The sequence below is a fragment of the Pinus tabuliformis genome, chromosome 4_2 (genome assembly GCF_031772625.1).
Source record: "Pinus tabuliformis cultivar Carrire ecotype Pingquan chromosome 4_2, CPIR1, whole genome shotgun sequence".
Lineage (NCBI taxonomy): Eukaryota > Viridiplantae > Streptophyta > Pinopsida > Pinales > Pinaceae > Pinus > Pinus tabuliformis.
This window is the reverse complement of record NC_142304.1, coordinates 8,145,524-8,165,391: the sequence shown is the minus strand read 5'-3', so window position 1 is coordinate 8,165,391 and position 19,868 is coordinate 8,145,524. Positions and strand designations below refer to the sequence as shown.

At 39.4% G+C, this 19,868-nt stretch overlaps 1 protein-coding gene across 1 annotated transcript in view; it reads right to left on the bottom strand.

Annotated features, from left to right (window-relative positions):
* LOC149168123 (uncharacterized) overlaps positions 1–19,868 on the bottom strand; it is a 181,082-nt gene that overhangs the window by 108,680 nt on the left and 52,534 nt on the right. The window lies entirely within an intron of this gene.

The following is a 19,868-nucleotide window of genomic DNA, read 5'->3' as shown; positions in this document are numbered from 1 at the left end:
ATATATATATATGTCCACTAATAACAAGAAGGTTTGTGGAACATAATTTGAATCTTCGGTGGTTATTATCATTATTATTATTATTATTATAAGGTCACAGCCAAGCCAAACACCAAATTGGTGTATGAGACCCCCTTGTTTGTGGGACAAGGGACCCACCTCCGCGCAGCGATTTGACTGCTAAGTCTGCGAAGGCTCACATACTCTACCCCCTCTGGTTTTGAACCTGTGACCTCTTAGGAGGAAACACATGCTCTTAACCATTAGTCATTCAATATCAAGGCCCTATAATGTTAACTTAATTAATTAGTTTGCTCACTTGTTCGTAGTTATTGAAAAAATGTTATCCGTCATTTTAAGAAACCTAATTCAAAATAATTGCATTTAGGTCTGAATTTTGATGAGCCAAATATAAAAGACAACCCAAAAAATTGAATTTAAAAAATTAAATAAATTGTACATTAATTTCAAAACACAGGTAGGTAACTCACCATAAAAGAAAAGTCAGATAGAAAGGTTTCACATGCACAAGCATTATACAAATATCTACACGTTACTTATCTTCAGGGGTGAAATGTAATGTCCCCATTTTTATTTTTCTTCATAGTACAGCCAGGGTTGATTTCCAAGGCAGGGGATGGCCAGTTAAGTGGAGCAGGTTTATGTCATAAGGGGTCCCGATGGAGTTTTGAGGAGTTTTTATGGGGTCCGTGGCATTCGCTAGGCATATTTATCATCATGAGTAGTTCCGCACATCTTGTTTTTGGTTTCTTGACTTTTTGATAATTCCCGTAAAACATGGTCATTATTGGGCATAACTTAATTAATTACGCTCAAGGTGGCATTTTGAGAGGAATGTTTGACAGAACACCTTAGTGTAACAGCTCGTTGGAACCGGAACAGGAAGATTTACAGGATGGGATGCTAAGAAGTGACTTCCAATGGCCGAAGAGAGTATGGTGGGCAATTTACCACTTTCCTTAATTAAAAATGACTTTAATTAGTCATTTAATTAAGGAAAAATAATTAACTGGAGGAAATAGGCCAAAAGTGACTTAAGTGAAATAATGTAAAATTAAAAGGTCACTTGAGATAAAGTCAATCAAGGAGCTTCTAGAATAATAATAAAATAATAAAATAAGATGCTTCCAGAGGCTTGGAGTTCTATCCATCAGATCTATAAAAGAGGAGGAGGAGGTCATTTGGAGACATCTTGGATTTGTGTATTGTTTCTTGTGGAGAGGTTTGAGAACCCGATTCTCTACTTTTGCAGTAGCCCCAGGACGAAAACCCTCGGGTGATTCAGTGAGTGGGTGAGCACCCATCTCTTCCCTTGGTGGATCCATTCAGGTTTCACAAGTTGCAGTTTATTAATTTTCAGTTTGTTTTAGACGCCAATTGCGGCATTATTGTAGATCTATTTAAGGCCAGTTTATCTCAGCTATATGGGTTGTATGTGCATGTAAACCCCAGTTTATCTAATATAATAAAGCTGAGAACTTTTTTGCTCAGTGTGTTATGGGATTGCAGTGCTCTAGTTGTTAAATTTTACATGGCAATCTTTTGTTTATGAATAAAAGTTTTATCTGAAGAAATTTCGAGTTAGAATTTGAAGAAAAAAAACTTATGTGAACTGTGTGTTCCAAATTTTTTCCATTTGAGACATTACAATCATATCGAAGTTGGTGTTCATGCCAGCCTGAAGGTTGGTTGCGGATTAAATCTAAGGAAAGATCGTACTTAAGGGTTTAAGCCAAATTCGTTGAAAACATCTTCTCAAGGCCATGTAAAATTGTCTATATATATTAGGTATTCGACATTTTCAAATTATTGGTGCGCATTATTGGTCAAAATCTATGAAGTTGACAGCAATTCTCTAAAGGGCCAAAGTCGATATTCCCAGCCGAAACATGTTGACGGAAATTCCGTGAGAGCATGGGTGATTTTCAGCAAGGCGTGTGTATTGAAGGGCCAGTTTCTGAGCTGTTGTGTATTGAAGGATGAATTCCGCAAAATAGCAAATTGAATCCAAGCATAGTTTCAGCCAATCCAAGCATAGTTTCAGCCAGTCCGAGCAGGTCCGTCCAGTAATCCTTGGTCCGAGCAGTCGTCTGTTCGCTGATTTATTTGCAGAGGTCGTATTAAATTTTTATGCACCGATTTTTTTTTTAAGGGAACCGTGAGCATAAAATTATTTTTCTAAGGGAGTCGTCCAATATTTTTTTGAAGCCAGTTGAAATTCAAATCGATTTATTTTATTTGTTGGGGGGTCGACTCAAGTTCAAATGGTCAAGCAATTGTTTCCAGGACCAAAGATAAATTCAGTTACAAGTTCTAAGTGGAATTCGGTTGCAGACGAAGCCCACATTTTCCGCAAGTTCTGTGACCACACCAGACTCATAAGATCTGACTATGCAGGCTATTATTCAAGGAAACTTTGCCCTAGCAGATTTTCAAAGCCGATTTTTCCTTTTATTTGAGCCCGACCAAATGCAGGGGCCAAATGTCTAAAGGCTCTCAATCGATGTCAGCACCCAAGCTTTCGAAGAACGAGTTTTGCAGACTGAGCGCATGAATTGAAGTCCACATCCTCTAATTCGAGGAATAATTTGATCTTGACGCGGTTCTTGACCTGGATTGATTATCGTGGTTGTGGATAGAAGTTGGACGACTTTCCTCAGCCCTTGTCGTTGTTTGATTGATAGTAGTACATGCCTATTGGCAGGGACTAATACTACTGTTGTTGGACCAGAAATTAACCAGCGAAGATTGCATTACATCAATGGAGGGAAACCAAGGAATGAAGTCAGTTCTTGTGCAAAGGCAGTGCGCTATATGCATCTTGTTTTACCTGGGTGAACTGTTGACTGAATAAAGGATACGCACTGGATGATCTGGATTGATTGGAGGTTGATAATAGCAACAAGTGTGTGCTCCCATATTTGTCGGACATGCCTTGAGGATTCCAGGGTGCGGTGTGGTCTAGAGTGATTGTGGAGCTATGGCAGCGTATCGAGCCATGTTTTGTCATGCAACAGTGTCAGCGTCTGTGTATGTTGCACGTGGAGGTTGATGATTGATTGAATTCTTGAGGAAACAAGTTCAGCATAGCATTTGCATAAGGGGGTCAAATATACTTGGAACAGAATTCACTGGCACACACTGTCATTTGCTGGGGCTGAGTTCAGCACATTTCGGGGTCATGTTTGGTGCCAAACAACAGGTCAAAGGCCAACTTTTGAGATCAAGATATACACAGGGATCAAGGGTATGTTCTAGTGCAAGAGAAGTGCGTGCTGGAGTTGCCCAGGAGAATTCCATAATTGCTATTTATACTGCGGGAATAAACACCAGGTTCCATTGTTAGGTTTCCATTCATAATTATAATTCTACTGTAATTTCTGAGCAACAATTGGTGAACGTCTAGCCTGTTTAATACTTCAACGATGTATCTTTCCTGTGGGATTTAATTTAAGCGTCAAACTATTATTTCCGATGTCCTACATTCTGGTCTGTGTATTTGTTGTGAAGAAAACTACAACTACAACAGTGTATCAACCAATTGTATTCTGGAAACTATCAGTAGAATTTGGTTCTTCTAGAGTCTAGTCACGTGAGTGTGTCGTTTTGCTGAGTCAATATACATATTGTGTCAAACCCTTACGATGCTTGTATGGAGTCAAAGGAATGGCCAAGTTGAGTGTAGGATAGCCTTGCATTCTGTCATGTGTTGGTCAATAACATTGTTGAGTATTGGAGTGTGTTGTAGAAGAGCATGTTTTAAGACAATTGGTCATATCATTGTAAAATCATTGTATACTTCTGTTGTGCTGCCAGCCAAGTCTTGTATAAGTCAGTTTGATATCCTTATCCTCATTGAGCCAAAACATGGATCAAACCTTTATAAACTCCCTTAATAGACCAGCAGCAACAAACAACAGACCCTTCTCAAAGGGGGTCTATGCCATTCTTCAGAGAGAACAGCCAAAGGATGTGCAAGAGTGGCAGAAAATAGGACACAAGATTTTTGCCCTTGGGATAGATTTGAAACACATGAGGGTCACATGGAAAATTCTTTTCAAACTTGATAAACTGGGTGCACTCCTTTACAAAGTGAGCCAGTTAGAAGGGAAGAAACTAATTTGGGCTCTAAAACCAGCTATGTTTGCTCTCATACAACACAAGTTCTTGGAGGAACCCTGTGAAGGGGTTAGACTTCCAGTTGTATCTTGTCTCAGTAATATCATGAGATTAACCACCCCTATAGCTCCTTACAATGATGACGTTATGGGCAGAGTTTTCAGACTGATGATAGAAACTTTCCGAGACTTGGACAACAGTGCAAAGCTGCAAGCTCTACCTTTGGGAAGAAGCTGGAGATTTTATAAGTTATGGCCATGACTAGGACTTATGAAATCATGTTTGATCTTGAGTTTGATGGTTTGATCCTGCAGATGTTCCAAAGCTTCTTCAGCATTAGGAAACATCATCCTGACACAGTCATAGCACACATGCAGTCCATCATGTCATCATGTATGAGAGGCAGGGGATGACCAAGTCAGTGGACCAGGTTTATGTCATAAGGGGTCCCGATGGAGTTTTGAGGAGTTTTTATGGGGTCCGATGGCATTCGCTTGGCATATTCATCATCATGAGTATTTCAAAACATCTTGTTTTTGGTTTCGTGACTTTCTGATAATTCCTGTAAAACGAAGTTATTATTGGGCATAACTTAATTAATTATGCTCAAGGTGGCATTCTGAGAGGAATATTTGACAGAACACCTTAGTGTAATAGCTTGTTAGAACCGGAACAAGAAGATCCACAGGATGGGATGCTGAGAAGTGGCTTCCAATAGCTGAAGAGAGTATGGTGGGCGATTTACCACTTTCCTTAATTAAAAATGACTTTAATTAGTCATTTAATTAAGGAAAAATAATTAGTTAAAGGAAATGGGCCAAAAGTGACTTAAGTGAAATAAAGTAAAACTAAAAGGTCAATTACGATAAAGTCAATGGAGGAGCTTGTAGAATAATAATAAAATAATAAAATAAGATGCTTCTAGAGGCCTAGAGCTCTATCCATTAGATCTATAGAAGAGGAGGAGGAGGTCATTTGGAGACATCTTGGATTTGTGTATTGTTTCTTGTGGAGAGGGGTTTGAGAACCCCATTCTCTACTTCACCAATAGCCCCAAGACGGAAACCCTCGGGTGATTCAGTGAGAGTGGGCGAGCACCCATCTCTTCTCTTGGTGGATCCACTCAGGGTTCACAGGTTACAGTTTATTGATTTTCGGTTTGTTTTAGAGGCCAATTGTGGAATTATTATAGATCTATTTGAGGCCAGTTTATCTCAGCGATATGGGTTGTATGTGCATGTAAACCGCAATTTATCTAATATAATAAAGCTGAGAATTTTCTTGTTCAGTGTGTTATGGGATTGCAATACTCTAGTTGTTAAATAAAAGTTTTATCTGAAGAAATTTCGAGTTAGAATTTGAAGAAAATATTTTATGTGAAGTGTGTGTTCCAAATTTATTCCATTTGGGACATTACATGAAAGTTATTATGCTTTAGTTTACAATGTACATATAAGTGACTATACATAATGTCAATAATTTATAAGAAAAGTTCAACTTGAAGTGTGCATCTGACCATATCCTTTATATGACCTTCATACCAAAAAATTCCTAACACGTTTTTTTAACAAAAACATAAAACAACTTCAAGTAGATTATTTATCGACAGAAACTCCTCTAGACCCAGCAGCAGTAATAGCATAGATCCAGTAACAGAGGCAGTAGCAGGACCCAGCAGCAGTAATAGCATAGATCCAATAGCAGAGGCAGTAGCAGGACCAGTTGATCAGATTGATCCAGTAGTTGGAACAGAGGATGAAGTAATGCAACTCCAACAGCGGCAGCCACAAAAGCAGAGGGAGCAATGTAGGAGAAAAGGCAAGAAAACCATCCTGGCAATCGATACTTACGAGGAAGATACAAACCCCTAGCCTTCTTCTGGAAACAGGTAATTGGAGCCTTGACACTCTTTTCGTTAGACCCTCTTACAAAGCATTGCACTTCACTCATTTTTTTAAAAATTGGCATCACTAAAAGATCACTGAGGGTCTAGACCTCGAGATATCAAAAAAATTGGTGAAGAAATTGGCAAACGATGGCAAGCATAAAAAATGCAAAATAAATTCATATTTTTGAATTTTTTTAATATAAACTAACAGCAACATTAAATAAGCACATTGGCACATAAATATAAAACAAAACACTGATATATATGATGTAGTGGATGCCAAATGATAAATCAAAGTTCAAACATCAACATAGTAGTCAATATTGAATCTTGAGAGTTGTCCATTCCAAACTTACAAATACAAAATTACATCAAATATATAATAAACGTATCTTATCATCATCAGACATTTACAATGATTAATCTAACAGCTAGCTACCAATTCCCAACGCCCCTTTTACTGGCAAAGGAAAGTCTCGGCCTCTCATAGAAGAAGCCCTGTGGCTACAGATGGATGACATTGGTTGGTGGCTCCCTCTTAGTTGAAGATGGTCTTGAGGCTGGCACATCAGCCTCCTCACTCTCAATGTAACACCCCTCCCCTCTAATAGTTGTGTGCCATCCTCCCCTGCCGCTGATGCTCTTCATGTAACCACTTAAATGCCTCCTCCATAAAAGTCCTCTTAGTCTCCACCCTTCAAAACCAATAGTTGTGTGCCATCCTCCCCTGATGCTGATGCTCCTCATGTAACCACTTAAATGCCTCCTCCATAAAAGTCCTCTTAGTCTCCACCCTTCAAAACCATGCTCCCGATACCCTAATTATGATAATACCAAAAGGCACAACTTATCACCTTTTTACACATTCAATTATAATTGTATCAATTATCAATCCTTTTAATATCAAATATGTATTTAATATGTATATTTGTGTGCTTTGTGAGCATTCATTCTGCACTTCATGTGCAAAATATGGATTTATGAACCATCCAGTTCAGCACACTGCGTCAGTTTGTAATAACATAATTTTAATACAATTTTGTTCATGTAAAAAGGAAAAATTGACAATGTACTTGAAAATACCTTTATAGACAATATAATAGACTTGAAAGCTATATCCGACAAATGGTGTGTTAAATTTAGATAACAATGGTATGTTCTATGCTTAGCACAATTACTTCAATGTTCCTTTAACAGCCCAATGACAATTTCCAATTTAATTTTCCAATAGACATCACATTAACCATAAATCACACTGACAGTAACTGTAGATAGAACATAAAATAAAATGCAGAAGACAAGCCAAGACAAGAGGACACTAGATTTGGCGGATGCCAGGGAAAAACCCTAATGTGGGGAAAACCCTCTGATCAATTCTTCTTATTATTATATCAAATGTTCAGCAAAGAGAGAGAGAGTACAAAAAGTCAAAATTGACTTTGCCAAATCAAAGTCAAAATGGCCCTGTCAAATCTGCAGTCAATTGCAGTCAAACTCAGCCCTAACCAGAAAGTCAAAGATGGTCAACGCAGCTGTCAAACTTGCGTCCTTGAGCTCGGTCAACCTTAGTCACACTTGACCATCCTTGTTGGTCAAAGTCAGCCCAAAACAGTCTTTAATAGTCCTATCAAATTTGGTCAACAGAGACAAAAAGTCTACTGTAATTTTCTACAGTCAAAGCTACAATCAACTCTGAAGTCAACATTGATCAAAGTGCCCAGATTTTCTTGATTTCTGTGCCCAGCAATGCAGCCTAGAGAAACAAAAATAATCCTCCAAAAATCGCAGTCAAAACTGGTCAAAGTCCCTGGTCAACGCTGGTTAAACTTGATCAACTCCTGAAATTTTCAACCGTATAATTTTTGTCTAGAAACTCAAACTCTCCTTGCCACACTTGTGAGAGAGAGAGAATGCCAAATAGAGAAGGAGAGAGAAGAATGTGTGAGTGATGATGATGCCAAATGAGAGAGAGGTCATTTGTATTTATACAAGTTTTCGAGGGTGAAGTGACACGTCCATTGGGCTTCATGAGCCTACATGATGATGTGACCTACCTGACCAATTTGCACATGTGGGAAAAAATTCAAAAACACACTTCTGCTTGTCCAAATTAGATGATCTTTATATCAATTTTGGTCCTCTCGAAAAGAGGAATTTAATGCAATCATCATCTCCATCAAATGAGTTGTCCCAATGTGGAATTTGGCCCTAGTTGCCAATTTTAACACTCCCTCTCAACTAGAGAGAATTCCACCTACTAATCCATCCTTCATCATCGATCATCATGTTACCTTGTCGTCGTGAACCATCTCTATATCTCATCTCATCTTTGCTCTGCTGAACACTGATATGAATAATGAAGAAGAATCGATCGAGAATAAGTCACAAGACCTTACCACTCTCCACTAACAAAAGTTAGTCCAAAGTAGAACCTCAATCAGACCTGATCCCAGATCAAGTTGTTGAACACCATGCATCCTAGACATAGGGAGCACGGAAGTACACGATGCGTCCATTGGTAGTGTTACGGTCCCTATCCACTTTTCCCAACTCATTAGCCAGATGAGGGGTACTTACCATGATTCCCCGACTACATGGGTAGGATGTATGTTGGGGCAACAGCAGGAGAAGGTGAACCACTCATCCTGCTCATATGCCATAGGAGAGAGTGAATCACTCATCCTATGCATATGTCAATCTTGGGGGAAGGTGAACCACTCACCCTACACGTGTCAACAAACGTAGGGGAAGGTAAACCACTCACCCTACACATGTGTCATCAAACGTAGGGAAAGGTGAACCACTCACCCTACACACATGTCAACCATCATGGGGGTATCATAAGGCACAGTGAACCACTCACCCTATATACAGTGCACCAATAAGGGAAGGTGAACCACTCACCCTATTGTCGCTCATAGCTCCAGGAAGTACCCCAAGCCCCCAGGAGCTCCCAGAGCTCAATATCCAACTCAAGTAGGACCCTCATGGGAGGGTCTTTCCACGGCTCCAAGTCTGTCTCGGAAGGCTAAGAATTTGACCTTCCCTAAGGGCTTCATGAGGATGTTTGTGACCTGCTCATCAGTCCTTATGTGTTGGAGCCTTATTGCTCCCCGTTGTACCATATCCCGGATAAAGTGGTACCTGATATCAATGTGCTTGGAGCGGTCATGGAACACGGGATTCTCTGAAAGGCGAATCCCACTCTAGTTGTCGCAGAAGATCACGGTGGTATCCAGTACGTGCTGAAATAGCTCACTAAAGAGCTTCCTCAACCAAACAGCCTCACAACAAGCCATACTAGCTACAATGTATTCAACCTCGGCAGTGCTTAAAGCAACCAAATTCTGCTTCTTACTCATCCATGAAATCGAAGCAGACCCTAATGAGAAGCAACATCCTGATGTACCCTTTCGATCCATCACACTGCCAGTCCAGTCAGCATCAGAATTGCAATGTAGCCTCAAATTCTCAGCAATGTATCTCAGTCAATAGTTGATTGTACCACGGAGATATATCAAGAGATTCTTAGTAGTAATCCAATATATGTGAGGAGGATTGACCATAAATGGACTCAACGTATTCACAGCAAAGCATATGTCCAAGCTGAAGTTTACCAAGAACATCATGGACCCCACAAGTTATCTATATTTAGAAGGGTTTGCCAATATGGCTCAACAACACTTCCACGTAACTTCTTGAAGTTGAGTTCCATCAGAGTAGACACACACTTGCAATCCACCATCTCACATCTCTCGAGCATCTTTACAATCTATTTTCCTTGAGAAAGGAAAATCTCACCTGGCTTTTGCTAGACCACCAGGCTTAGGACGTAGTGCATCAACCCTAGGTCCTTCATCTCGAACTCAGAAGCCAACTCCCTTTTGCATTGATAAATGAGAGGGTCTGCACCTGTCAAGAAGTGATCATCTACATAAAGGACCAAAATGAGAGGCATGTCCTTTTGAACTTTGAAGAATAGGTTAGGCTCAGCATCAATCCTTGTAAATCCCAGCTTCATAAGATAGCTATCAATCCTCTCATACCAAGCCCTAGGGGCTTGCTTCAACCCATAGAGGGTTTTCTTCAACCTGCATATATGTGTCCTTCTATATTCTACTTCGAACCCCTAAGGTTGTTCCAAGTAGACTTCCTCCTTAAGTGAGTCATGTAAGAAAGCAATCTTAATATCCATTTGATGTAAGCTCCATCCTTGAGTCGCAGCGAGAGCAATAATAGGGGCAACCAGTGCAAATATCTCGTCATAGTCCACTCCTTCCTTTTGAGAGAAGCCTCGAGCAACAAACCTGCCTTGAATTTCTTAGCACTCCCATTTCCTCCATGTTTTGTTTTGTAAAGCCATTTTGAGGTTACTACAGACTTGTTCATTGGTCAAGGCACCACATCCCAGAGATCATTTTTCATAATAGATTCATATTCCTCATTCATCGCATCCTTCCAAACTTGGTGCTTTACGGCTTCTTCGAACGTACATGTTTGAACAATAGTACTCATAGCAGCTAAGTACCCTTGATACCTGTTCGGCTTCTTACTCTCACAGAATGTCCCTCTTCGAGCAATATGTCTTTCAGCATCTTCGAGAGTATCTTTCAGGCTTCAGCCACAAATGTCTTTTCCTTGAAGTAAAGGGATCACTAGGAGGTGGATCAATGGGATCCATCGGGCCTTCAACATCAGGCACAGGCTCATCTGTTAGAGGTTCATCTTGCTTTTCTGCAGCAGCATCATTATCCTTCCTTGGAATGGAGAGATATTTGGCTTTCCCGAGAGCAGTGTCTTAATCGAAAGTGACATTACGGCTTATTTCCACATCTCTTTGACCAGGCACCATTTCCATATCGAGTAGCGGGAGCATTCCATTTTCCTTTATTGTTGACTTTGTTGTTCCTTTGATTATCATTGGCTTTGAAATTGTTGTTGTTGTTGTCGTCGTCCCTTGCAGAATCCTTCTTGTGAGGACACTCTCTAGCAAATGGACCAAACCTATTACAATTGTAGCACCTTCCTTCCTTCCTTCTTTGAATCCTTGCTTGAACACTTGACCCTGCCTCCTCTTGAATGCATCTAGCCAATAATTCACCAAAACTATGAATCCTGTCATTGTTGAGAATGGTGGTGTTAAACACATCCCATGCTCTTGAAAGACCCCCAAATGTAATGAGAGTGAACTCCCTGTCAGCAATAACTTCTCCAATAGTTAGAAGGTCATTCTTGAATTGTCTGATCCTCATGAAGTAGGATTGGATAGATTCCCTTTTATCCATCTTGATGTCCTTCAAGTTGTTTTTGAGAAAGAGGATTTGATTTGCATTTTTCACTTTCAACATCCCAACTAGCTTATCATATATCTCATTAGAAGTTCCCAAATCAGAAATATAGGCAACTAAATGCTTTTGAATATAATCGACCAAAATTTTCTTTTCTTTGACCTCAACTTTTCTATACTTTGTCTTAGCAGTAGCTGGTGCATTTGAATGAGGTTCCACCACTTTTCTTTGCACATAGTCCAATACTTCATACTCCTCCAAAGTCAAGTCCAAAGTCATCTTCCATGCATGATAGTCAAATTTGTCATTGAGCTTGTCCTCAGTCTTGAAGTAAGATGAAAAAGCCATTGAAACTTTGTCCAATAAATCTTTCTTGGTGATTGCTTTTCTCTCTCTTCCTTGGGCTTTGTCTTCACCTAGGCTTTGATACCATGTTAAATTTAGACAATAATGGTATGTTCTATGCTTAGCACAATTACTTCAATGTTCCTTACAGCCCAATGACAATTTCCAATTTAATTTTCCAATAGCAATCATATTAACCATAATTCACATTGACGGTAACTATAGACAGAACATAAAATAAAATGCGGAAGACAAGCCAAGACAAGAGGACACCAAATTTGGCGGATTCCAGGGAAAAAACCCAATGTGGCGAAAACACTTTGATCAATTCTTCTTATTATTATATAAAATGTTCAGAAGAGAGAGTACAAAAAGTCAAAATTGACTTGCCAAATCAAAGTCAAAACAGCCCTGTCAAATCTGCAGTCAAACTCAACCCTAACCAGAAGTTAAAGATGGTCAACGCAGCTATCAAACTTGCCTCCTTGAGCTTGGTCAACCTTCGTCAAACTCGGCCTTCCTTGTTGGTCAAATTCAGCCCAAAACAGTGTTTCAAAGTCCAGTGAAATTTGGTCAAAGGAGAGAGTGTTGTAATTCTCTGCAGTCAAAGTTGCAGTCAACTCTGAAGTCAAAGTGCCCAAATTTTCTCGATTTCTGTACCCATCAATGCAGCCTAGAGAAATAGAAATAATCCTCCAAAAATTGCAAAGAGTCCCTGGTCAACACAAGTCAAACTTGGTCAACTCCTGAAATTTTCAGCGCTATAATTTTGTCCAGAAATTCGACCTCCTTGCCACACATGTGAGAAAGAGAATGCCCAATAGCTATACAAACCAATGGGAGAAGGAGAGACAAGAATGTGTGAGTGATGATGATGCAAAATGAAGGAGAGGTCACTTGTATTTATACAAGTTGTTGAGAGTGAAGTAACATGTCCATTGGGCTTCATGAGCCTACATGATGATGTGGCCGACCTGAACAATTTGCACATGTGTGGGCATAAATTCAAACACACACTTCTGCTTGCCCAAATTAGATGATCTTTATATCAATTTTGGTCCTCTCGAAAAGAGGAATGCAACCATCATCTCCATCAAATGAATTGTCCCAAGGTGGAATTTGGCCCTAGTTGCCAATTTTAACATGGTGAGAGAGAAATCTCGGATTTTAATATCTAAAAAGTCTATTAGCGATGTGTAATGGGATGATTAAACTTTTGTTTTACACTTCACCAATTATTACTCTTGTATAAGATAACAAAGTCAACAATTCCTCCTATAAAATCACTATAAACTTTACTACATTATCCTCATTTCCTTGCCCACCAAATGTTAACAAACAATGACATCCCTAGAAGAACCCAATATTACAAGTATGATCTTCTTAAAGTCATACAAATAGTAAATGTATACTTTTTATATAAAAATAGTAAAATACATATAATGAAAAATTCATGTTTCTAAATTTTAGGATCCTATCTTAACAACATTCATAAGCTTAAAGCTATATATGGTGGCTGGTTTGTAACATTGATTCTGAATTTTATTTGTTTCCATCATTATTTTTTTCCTATGGATATTTCAACTAAGCAATATAAGCATCTCTAATTGAATCAATTCAATGTCAATGATGTTATTTATTTAACTACTTCTGGCCACCAAACCAAAAAAGAAAAAGTTAAAGTGACTCAAAAATTCAAATTTCAGGCCCACAAGGCGTAGAATAGACGTTAACAGGGTGTTCTGTTAAGGCACTCCTTGGTGAAAATGTCACTAGTTTGAAACTCCGTGCGTTAAAATCCAATCATGCTAAGGGTGTTGAGAAATCCATTAGGGCAACATTAGGGCAATTTTATTTTGATTTCTCTTTCATGACATTTATTTGTGATATTATATCTATCTTCTATTGATTATATTAGTGTTGTTTATCATCAAATAAATGCCAAAAAATTGATGAACACAAAAGAGGACACAAGATGTAGGCACTCAGCCAGCGCAAAACCTCTATGAATGGGAAAACCCAGTCTGCATGATCGTGAGACTGCTTGTTGAACGTCTGATGGCACGTTGCTTCGGCACGAGATTCCCCTAATCTTCGCCGGATGTGCTTGACGGTCTCCCATAATACGCCCACGCTCACTCGGGGACTTATTACTCCAGTTGTTCTTAAGCTAAATGTCTGTTAGTCAGCCCAGCCAGGGGATTTCCCCCCTTATTCTGTAATCCACTAGTAGATCAAATTGAGACAACCAGGACCCTCTAGACAAATACTCTCCTCCATCCATCAAGTCAACCTTTCATTTAAACAAGTCAAATTTTAGTCACAACCTTCAACGGTCAACTTGAATTAGTACTTCAAAATTTCAGTCTTCTTCTGCAATCTTGAAACTCGACTTTCTAACTTCAGCCCTACAATTTTCTTAGTTCCTTTACATGTGTGACAGAATGTAATCCACTTTAGACTTCCTTTTTCTCCTTTGCTTCGCATTCCTTTCTTTTTGTTGTAGAATAGTTCCTTTCTCATGTGCTTCACACTTCTTTTTCTTTAAGTTGTGCAGATTAAGATATGTCGTGTAGGTGAGGTGCACAAGAAGTCGAATAGCTCCTTCATATATAGTGGTTCAATGTTCTAAAATGACACCTATTGTTGCACAATGTGTCTAGGCACCACGATCATGCTCAAAGTAAGGGTTGTCACTCTAATCCTTACTCACTCCGTTTAGGCTCTCTCCTAGACAAGCCAAGGAGGGTAGTCCCTAGGGTGAATGAATGAGAATAACCTGTGGAGCACAGGCTCTCGGAGACTTAAGGATGAACAACTTGACAAATGTAAAACATGTCTTGGTTAACCGAGATGGATAGATCTAACAATTAAGACAAATAAGACACAACCACAAGATAAAAATGATTTTCAGACTAGTGCCTTAATATTCAGTTAACCATAAACCAAATGAAAACAAGTTATTCAGAGAAATTTGTAAATGTAATAGAAGTGAACAATTAGATCAAAACCTTAGCATGCAAAAATATTCTAGCATTTAAATTTCGAAAAATTTAAATACCATGAAGAACCATGAAATTCAAATGCTAAGCAATTCACAATCCTAGAATTAAAATGATTTTCTTTAATGACCCAGATCTAGAAAATTTGTTAATTTTCCTATAGTCAATCTTTAGATATGATTTTAAGCGTGTTTGACAATAGAGAAATTAATACCACAAAATTTTCCTTTTAAATTTTTGAAGTCCAAGAACCCTTAACACAAATAAAAACTAAAGAATGAATTTTAGTTAAAAAATTTGATTATTCCTTAGGGAATTTTTAATGTGCTAATTTTTATTGAGAAAATTTAACGTGGTAAATAATCAATTAAATTTTTCAATGTGACAAAACTAAAAATCAAAAGGGTTAATAAATTAAATTTTTATTGGGCCATAGGCCACATAAAAAAAATAAAAAATAAATAAATGTGAAAGCATAAGTCCTCTTTTAATTTAATTCTTTTAGAAATTTCAAAGTCACATAATAAAAAAATAAAAATAAAAAAATAGTTTAAAAAAAAAATGAAATGTAGGCAAAACAAATCGAAAAAGAAACCAAATAAATAAAAAAATCGAATTGTTAATAAAACTAAAACCTGACCTAAATGAAAACATGAAATATAAAACAAATAAAATAAAGAAAAGGAAACCGAATGTTTGTTTGTTTGTTTGCAGGTCTAGCGGTGGCATATGGAGTCGACGAGCAATGGAGATTGTGGATTGATGGAGAATGGCAGCGAGGGGATAGATGCAACGGAAGGGCGAGGAGCTTGAGGACGGGAGCGATGAGGAAGGAGCCTAATTGAGGGACGCAGATTTAATGTAGGTTGAGAGAAGCCGCAGACAGAGGCAACCGACAAGGAGCAGTGATTGCAGGAGCGAGTGAGCTCAGGATTGTGAGTATGATACCGCGAACGCAAGGAGGAAAGGAGGTCACGGGCTGAGGGAAGGATGGCTCACGGACAGGTGAGGAAGGAAACGAGCTCGTGCAGATGGAAAGGCTCACAGTCCAAGCAACGATGAGGGAGCAGTGATGGCAGCAAGGTATGGACGCGCAAAGATGAGGAAGGGAGGACGGAGGATGAGGGAGATGACTGGAAACACAGAGGCAAAAAGGGTTGCGGGTTTGAAGAAAACCAAATAAGAGGATGGGCTGCAGGCTAAAGGAGAAGGGGGTTTACACTAGACAACAGTAGCAACCACGCATAGGAAGGCGGAAAAGAAGTTGCATGGAGGGACAAGGGAACGTAGGAATGCAGCAAGGGAAGAAGCCAAGAGTTGAAGCAGTGTGATGCCCACCTTTCCTTTCTAATTTAAAAAAAATATATATATATATATATATTTTTTTGAAAATGTGTCATAAAACCCTAGAAGAAATACGCAGATGAACCCAGACATCTAGATCTTACACCCTAGGGCCTACATCCAGACTCTATACTATCTTTCTCCTCAGATCTGCAGCTGCACGGCAACAAGAAAACACCCAAACGATATATACAATGATAAAATCGGAAAAAACCCCAAAAACCCAGTTAGATAATTACAATAATTACAAATTGAAAGCTCTAATTAGCCAGATCTATCATTATGTTGCACAAAAATTAAAAAAAAAAAAAATATATATATATATATATAAGGAGGTGCTAGCTCGAAACCCTCATGCGTCACAAAATGAAAATCTTATGATAAGCCCGGAGCTTATTTCGCTAGGCTCTTCAGGAAATACAGATCGGGAGTTGGTTGGTGCAACTAAAGACTATCCCCTAACGCCCGATAATCTATCTCAAGATTTCCCTGCAAAACTCGATCCAGCCATTAAAAATAGAGCGAAAAAATAATAATTAAATTTAGCCAAATAGAAATACATGCTATTACGTTCAAAATTAAAATTATTATTCAAACCCCAGCAAATTGAACAAGATACCTGTGCTCAAATCACTCTTTAGAAGCTATCATCAATTGCTTTAGAAAAAATTATGCATGAAATAAAACATCTTACAACTTTCCCATGAAGAGCAACACCAACAAAATTTAACCCCAAAGTCTTTCTTTATTATCCAGGACGACCTCTTTCTGACAGGTGCAGACACTCATTTGCAAAAGAGGGAGTTGGATTCCGGATTTGGAATGGTGAACTGCAAGCCCGTGACTACCTCGATGGAGCTTAACTTTCAGAAGTTATGTGGTAGTGATGCCGGACCAGATTTGGGAAATGCCTCTGAGTTTTTCATATTGATGTTCTTGGTGAACTTCCGTCTGGATATATGTTTTGTAGTTAGCATGTCGGGCTCATATTTTGGTTAAGCCTCACTAGATTGGTGCCAAGAATCTTCTCAGATATCTTCGGGGCACAATCTCTCATGGATTGAGATACACTGCCGGAAATATGAAGCTACATGATTATTCGAATGTTGACTGGGCAAGCAGTGTGGAGGATCTCAAGAGCACTTCTGGGTGTTGATTCTCTTTGGGTTCTGCTCAATACCCAGGATGAGCAAGAAGCAAAAGACGGTTGCTTTGAGCATCGTTGAGACCGAATACATAGCTACGAGTATGATCTCGTGTGAAGCTGCCTAGTTGTGGAAGCTCTTCAATGAGCTGTTTATACAAATGATGGATACTATCGTGATCTTCTGTGTCAACCAGGGGGGATTCGATTGTTGAGGAATCCAGTATTCTATGATTGCTCCAGCATATAGACATCAAATACTACCTTATCTAGGATATGGTACGTTGATGAGCGAGGAGGCTACATAGCATTGAGACTGATGTACAGGTCACAGGCATTCTGTCAAAGCCCCGGGGAAGGGTCAAATTTGTGACTTTCCCGAATGACTTGGAGTCATTGAGAGACCCTCTTATGAGGGTCCTGCATGATGCATGCATTGAGCTCTGGGAGCTCCGGGGGGCTTGGGGTACTTCTTGGAGCAACAAGTGACCATAGGGCAACTCACCCTCCCCTAATGGTGCGTTGTGTACATGGTGAATGGTTCAGCCTTCCCCCTGCGATACCTTGTGGCGACTTAGGGACGGGATGAGTGGTTCTCCTGTCGAGGCATCCTACCCATGCAGTCTGGGACTCATGGGAAGTACCTCTCATCTGGCCAATGAGTAGGGAAATGGGGTTAGAGACCATAGTAGTACTATTGATGGACTGATCCAGGAGAATCCATCGATCCAATTGCAAAGATGTTCAAAGTGTCGTCATCAGTGTTCATGGGTGTCATTCAGTGTCGTCGTCACTTCAGTTTAGCTTCGACAGATCGACAGTGTTGGTTATGATCAGGTTGTTCAGGTAATGTTCGTAGTTATGGTTTCATGGCATTCAGTTGATTGTGTAAAAGGATTCAAAGTTAAAGTACCTGGTCGACGACATAGTCTTGTCGTCATCACCACCAGTGTCAGTTACAAAGATGTGATGGTCGTCGTCATGCAATGTTGACGAATGTCGCACAGAGACCACAAGGATGTACAAGGGTCGATCGTCTGGTAAAGGCTTCAGTTTCACCGATGTTGCTTTGCAGAGCCGACATGGGTCTTGAAAAGTTAAAAGAAACATCAAACCTAAGCCTAGACCTACACCCTAACTCCTAAGCTATCTTTTCATCATTGTTTACCCTAAGAATCCTATGCTCATAATCCTAAGTACTAAAGCCATTCATCAAATCCTATACCTAAACCTATCATACTACTTTACCAAACCTAAGTGCCAACCCTAAAACACTACATCCATGTATTAAATACCTATCACTATGTATTAAAATACATTGAAAACCTAAGTCCTAAAACCTAACCCTAAGCCTAAAATCCCAACTTTCGGCCTATTTTTAAATGTTTAAACATTGCAAAACACATTATAAAACACATAACAGTCCCCGGACCGCTGGACTAAACCACGCAGGGACTGTTTCCATGTGAACATGAAATGTAAGACCGTCAAAGGTTAACGATACAGTGGGCTTGGGGTTAACGGCCAGGTGGAGACTGCATCGGAACTGCGGCATATGTGAGCAGGCAGACGACGGAGGTTACAGTCAGTCCTAACCGCAGACCTTAACCGTATCGGAGAAAACTGTAACAGTTAGCATGTGAGTGCAGTCAAGAGATAACCGCACGAGGAAGGTCGACTGTGATCATAACGGAAACCGCCAACATGTGAATCCCCTGTCGTAACTATCAGTTAGCAAAACTGTCGACAACCAAACCGCAGATTAAGTTCACCGTTCACATGCGCTGTCTCCTACCATCCGCCCGGTTAGCTCCCAACTAATGGTTTCGGGCTTAATATAAAGTATTTTGGGTTTTCTTAGTTGTAAATTGGTTTTTAATTAATGACATAAACCCTAGGTGGAAAAATCAACCCTAATTCAACCCTTCAAGTCAGCACATTCATGCCAAACTGAGCAAGAGTGGTTATGATGCATCTAACCACTGTATAAAGGAGCATTTGCAGCCTTGTGAAGAGTTAGTGAGGATTAAGAGTGGTTTTCAGCTTTTGTATGCAGGTTCTAGAGGGATAGAGGCGATTTTGTTTTTAGTGTTTCGGGAGCATCCGGAGTCAAATTTGGAAACCGTAAGCGGCGTTGGAAAGCTGGTTTAGAGAGCTATCTAATGATAGAGGTCAAAATTGCCTGTTTGCAAGTTCGGTCTGTCTAGATCACTGTGTAATCGACTCCTTTCTTCTCATTCCTAATAAAAACGATCCCCCATCTTGAAAGCGGACCCGAAGACGTAATCCATCAGGGACGAACTACGTAATCAATATTGTTGTCTGGTATATCTGTGTCTTCACTGTTTATACTTTTGTTTTTGCATCTTTCTTATGGTTTATCAGTTGTCGTAAAGTGTTTTTCTCCAGAGATTTTCCTCGATTTTCGTGCTTCCAGTTAACATTCAACTCAATAATGGCTAATCAATTCTACATCAGTATTTAGTATATGGTCATATCAAATCATATATCAAAGCAGGTTGTGTTTGTAGAATGTGCCATTGAATTTTAACCAAGTCTAAGTCGCAACGAGGAGAAGGAATCCTTGAGCAGATCGATCCAGAGATTGGAACGCGATGAGTCATTCAGAAATCGACCATGTCAGGACCTGATGCAGGTGAAAACACTGAAACAAAGATGAGTGAGGAACAGTTTCAGCAGGAGTTCTTAACTATGCA